The sequence below is a fragment of the Schistocerca cancellata genome, chromosome 4 (genome assembly GCF_023864275.1).
Source record: "Schistocerca cancellata isolate TAMUIC-IGC-003103 chromosome 4, iqSchCanc2.1, whole genome shotgun sequence".
NCBI lineage: Eukaryota > Metazoa > Arthropoda > Insecta > Orthoptera > Acrididae > Schistocerca > Schistocerca cancellata.
In genome coordinates, this window is record NC_064629.1 from 813055404 (window position 1) to 813061403 (window position 6000).

A 6000-nucleotide genomic window follows, 5' to 3' on the forward strand; every position below is an offset into this window, starting at 1 on the left:
GTTATTCAATCTGTATATTGAGCAAGCAGTGAAGGAAACAAAAGAAAAATTGGAATAGGTATTAAAATCCATGGAGAAGAAATAAAAACTTTGAGGTTCGCCGTTGACATTGTAATTCTGTCAGAGACAGCAAAGGACTTGGAAGAGCAGTTGAACGGAATGGATAGTGTCTTGAAAGGAGGATGTAAGATGAACATCAACAAAAGCAAAACGAGGATAATGGAATGTACTCGAATTAAGTCGGGTGATGCTGAGGGAATTAGATTAGGAAATGAGACACTTAAAGTAGTAAAGGAGTTTTGCTATTTGGGGAGCAAAATAACTGATGATGGTCGAAGTAGAGAGGATATAAAATGTAGACTGGCAATGGCAAGGAAAGCGTTTCTGAAGAAGAGAAATTTGTTTACATCGAGTATTGATTTAAATGTCAGGAAGTCGTTTCTGAAAGTATTTGTATGGAGCGTAGCCATGTATGGAAGTGAAACATGGACGATAACTAGTTTGGACAGTAAGAGAATAGAAGCTTTCGAAATGTGGTGCTACAGAAGAATACTGAAGATTAGATGGGCAGATCACATAACTAATGAGGAGGTATTGAACAGAATTGGGGAGAAGAGAAATTTGTGGCTCAACTTGACTAGAAGAAGGGATCGATTGGTAGGACACATTCTGAGACATCATGGGATCACCAATTTAGTATTGGAGGGCAGCGTGGAGGGTAAAAATCGTAGAGGGAGACCGAGAGATGAATACACTAAGCAGATTCAGAAGGATGTTGGCTGCAGTAGGTACTGGGAGATGAAGAAGCTTGCACAGAATAGAGTAGCATGGAGAGCTGCATCAAATCAGTCCCAGGACTGAAGACCACAACAACAAGAACAACAACAACAAAATCATAAAAGAGAAAAATTCGCTATAGTACAAGTAAAGATGTTGTACACGTTCTTTCACAATGAGGTTGTAAAATCACACTTATCGAGACAACTTACACATGAACTGTTATTCCCTTCGATTTCGCGTCACAATCAGAACGATTCGTACACCTGAATACCACACAAGTCACCATAATAGCGCAAAATCCTTCCAAAAACGAGCGACAGGCCTACGCCCACAAGCTTACAGCACCAATGTTTTGGTCGGATTAAGGTGGCTACCCTCAGCCTCACATATCTTCGCAGCAGTGATGTCACGGCGTCTCCCTTTATTCTTATCTCCATGGTTGTAGAGCTACACATAATACGTCTGTGTACTATTTGTGAAGAACAGTGGCAGATGAAAACTGACAAGTGTAGTGTAAGTAGTCTCTTTAGTAGATGTGTTGCATCTTCTAAGTGTTCTGCCAATAAAATACAGTCCTTGGTCGACTTCCCGGTAACATATTCCATATGACCATTCCAAATTATATGGATGTAACGATTCCAAATTATATGGTCCATAATTGTAATTCCTAAATATTTAGCTGAATTGACAGCCTTTAGATTTATGTGATTTGTCATGTAACTAAAATTGAATGAAGTCGTTTTAGTACTCACACAGAGGACCTAATGCTTTTTATTCTTTAGAGTCAATTGCCCCGTTCCACACCATACAGTTATCTTGTCTAAATCATATTACAATTGGTTTTGGTCTCCTGATAAGTTTACCAAATGACAGCACCATCTGCAAACAATCCAAGAGTGCTGCTCAGGTTGTCTCCTAAATAATGTATTTGGTTAGGAACAGCAGGGAGACCAAAACACTACCTTGGAGAACACTTGATATCACTTCTGTTTTATTCGATGACTTTAAAGTTATAACGAGCTGTAATGAACTGTGACCTTTTCGGCAGGAAATCACGAATACAGTAGCACAACTGAAACGATACTCGGAAGGCATGCTATTTGATTAGAAGCAGCTTGTGAGAAATGGTGTCAAAAAATCTAGATGTATGGAAGCAATTCCAGATTCCTTGTTGATAGAACTCATTACTTCTGTTTCACAAGAACGATATTTCGTGAATATGTGCTGACTATACGTCGATAGATCTTTTTCTTCTAGGTAATTCATAATGTTCGATCACAGCATATATTCCAAAATCCTACTGCAATTCGACGTCAGCGATATGTATCTGTAATTCAGCGAATTATTTCTGTTTCTTTTGTTGTGTAATGGTGTGACATGTGCAACTTTCCAGTCATTAGGTTCGGACTTTGCATTGAGCCACCAGTTGTATATGATTGTTAAGCATAGAGCTTTTACATCAGCATACTCTGAAAGGAAGCTACTGGGTATACAATCCAGACTGGAAGACTTGCCTTTGTGAAGTTATTTAAATTGATTCGCTAACTGAGGGTATCGACTTCTAGGTAACTCATGTTTGCAGCTGTTCTTGATTCAAATTCTGGAATATTTACTTCATATTTTTTGGTGAAGGAATTTCGGAAAACCATATTTAGTAACTTCGCTTCAGTGGCACTGTCATCAGCAACATTATCATTGCTATCATGTGTTAAAGGTATTCATTGTGTTTTGCATGGGTGTACTTTACATATGACCAAAATCTCTTTGGATTTTCTGTCAGATGTCGACATGGTATTTCACTGTATGAAGTATTAAAAGCATCTCACATTGATGTCCACACTAAATTTCGAACTTCTGCAAAATGTTGGTAATCTTGGAGATTTTGTGTTCCTTTAAATACGACAAGCTTTTTTCGTCACTTCTGCAACATTTTGTGTACAATGAGGTGTCTGTTCCATCTCTTACTAATTTATTTGGTATAAATCTCTCAACTGTCATCGATACTATTTCTTTGAATTTAAGTCACATATGGTCTACATTGATATAGTTACATTGGAAGGAATGGATATATATAATGGATTCTTAAGAAGGCGTTAAATGAATTTTATCTTATTTTTAATTGATACCACGCCTGTTGGGCTCTGTAAGATGCATGAACAGTTTCCAATATTGAATAATAACTGTAATGGACAGGTGATACTGTGTACTTACGTGAGATAATGTTATCAGCAATTTTTTTATAGAGATGGGGCCCCTCCATGCCCGCACCAACGTGGTGACCAAACCAAAAGTTCTACTGTCACCTCCGTAAACATGTTAGTTATCTAGTGGGTGGATCACAGGATGCTGGGCTGTGATGTTGTCCGTGCGTCTGGGTAAGGCTACGCATTAACACGGTCCATCAGGTGATAGATAGTGGACGAAACGCGAGTGAGGGTAGCGATTTGAAGAGCAGAGGGAAAAAAGTGCCATGGCTCGTGCCGTGGGAAAAAAACCTCTGCGACAGTGGGATGGGTAGTAAGAGCAGTAGTGGCTTACTAGCTGCGATAGTTCATGCAAGGTTGGATTTGTTAGTATAGGTATCATGCATCATTACCGTGACAGGCGATGGCGATGTGTCCCAGTTGCTGCGGCTGCTACTTTCCTGGAACAATCAATATCGTTATACAGTAGTGGGAGATCGGCCATAGATCATCTCACTGTGTGGGGGATGTGTGGAGCTTGTTTGCGTGCAGTGTACGGTACGGCTTCCCTGTATGGTGCCAGTTATTCGGCAGTGTATTTCAGCTGGAAATCCAGTAAATGCGTCTGATTAACAGGGGCTCGCCTGTGCCGTTATGTTTGCGTAAGCTTGGCCATAGATGTTATGTCCTTGCAAGTATGTCTTTTGGTCTTTTATGTTTCCATCTATGGTTGTGGTCGTAGTTCCCCAGATTCAGAATAAACGGGTTCTGCGAATGTCTGGAGTTTCTGTATAGTCTTGTGGTGAGTTTGTGGATTACCTCCGTGAGAGTCTCAAGTCGGTATTCCCGGTGAAGGTCCGCGATGCGTGTGTATCGTGGAGCATTGCTTATGATTTTGAGTACCTTGTTTTGTATGAGCTGCAGACGGCGCAGGCGTGTAGGCGCAGCGTATCCCCAGACGGGGGCTGCGTACGTCATCAGGGGTCGGATAAGTGTCATGTACATGGACCTCGACACCCTTCTGTTCAGTGTGCTACGCCTGTTGAGCATAGGATAAAGCTGTTTGAGCCTCGCGCTAGCTCGGTTGGTCATGTGTTGTATGTGGTCCCCCCAGAGTAATTTCCGGTCCAGCCAGACACCGAGGTATTTGACTTTCTCGCGGAAACGTATTGGGCGTGCATGTAGAGTTATTGGTCTGCAGTAGCGGTGTTTGCGCAGTTGCTTCGGTCTTCTCGTGAACAGAACGGCTTCGCACTTGTCGACGTTTACTCTAACACGCCATTTCTCCAACCAAGGCTCAGCCACTCTGAGTGCAGTCTGTAGGCGTGACGTAATATTTGATGGTTCCAGGTATATCATAACGCCTTCACATCTGTGCCTGTCATCTGAGAATAAGCAGTGGACTCACAGCAACGTTCTACATCTACATCTACATCTACATCCATACTCCGCAAGCCACCTGACGGTGTGTGGCGGAGGGTACCTGAAGGTACCTCTATCGGTTCTCCCTTCTATTCCAGTCTCGTATTGTTCGTGGAAAGAAGGATTGTCGGTATGCCTCTGTGTGGGCTCTAATCTCTCTGATTTTATACTCATGGTCTCTTCGCGAGATATACGTAGGAGGGAGCAATATACTGCTTGACTCTTCGGTGAAGGTATGTTCTCGAAACTTTGACAAAAGCCCGTACCGAGCTACTGAGCGTCTCTCCTGCAGAGTCTTCCACTGGAGTTAATCTATCATCTCCGTAATGCTTTCGCGATTACTAAATGATCCTGTAGCGAAGCGCGCTGCTCTCCGTTGGATCTTCTCTATGTCTTCTATCAACCCTATCTGGTACGGATCCCACACTGCTGAGCAGTATTCAAGCAGTGGGCGAACAAGCGTACTGTAACCTACTTCCTTTGTTTTCGGATTGCATTTCCTTAGGATTCTTCCAATGAATCTCAGTCTGGCATCTGCTTTACCGACGATCAACATTATATGATCATTCCATTTTAAATCACTCCTAATGCGTACTCCCAGATAATTTATGGAATTAACTGCTTCCAGTTGCTGACCTGCTATTTTGTAGCTAAATGATAAAGGATCTATCTTTCTGTGTATTCGCAGCACATTACACTTGTCTACATTGAGATTCAATTGCCATTCCCTGCACCATGCGTCAATTCGCTGCAGATCCTCCTGCATTTCACTACAATTTTCCATTGTTACAACCTCTCGATACACCACAGCATCATCTGCAAAAAGCCTCAGTGAACTTCCGATGTCATCCACCAGGTCATTTAAGTATATTGTGAATAGCAACGGTCCTATGACACTCCCCTGCGGCACACCTGAAATCACTCTTACTTCGGAAGACTTCTCTCCATTGAGAATAACATGCTGTGTCCTGTTATCTAGGAAATCCTCAATCCAATCACACAATTGGTCTAATAGTCCATATGCTCTTACTTTGTTCATTAAACGACAGTGAGGAACTGTATCGAACGCCTTGCGGAAGTCAAGAAACACGGCATCTACCTGTGAACCCGTGTCTATGGCCCTCTGAGTCTCGTGGACGAATAGCGCGAGCTGGGTTTCACATGACCATCTTTTTCGAAACCCATGCTGATTCCTACAGAGTAGATTTCTAGTCTCCAGAAAAGTCATTATACTCGAACATAATACGTGTTTCAAAATTCTACAACTGATCGACGTTAGAGATATAGGTCTATAGCTCTGCACATCTGTTCGACGTCACTTCTTGAAAACGGGGATGACCTGTGCCCTTTTCCAATCCTTTGGAACGCTACGCTCTTCTAGAGACCTACGGTACACCGCTGCAAGAAGGGGGGCAAGTTCCTTCGCGTACTCTGTGTAAAATCGAACTGGTATCCCATCAGGTCCAGCGGCCTTTCCTCTTTTGAGCGATTTTAATTGTTTCTCTATCCCTCTGTCGTCTATTTCGATATCTACCATTTTGTCATCTGTGCGACAATCTAGAGAAGGAACTACAGTGCAATCTTCCTCAGTGAAACAAGTTTGGAAGAAGACATT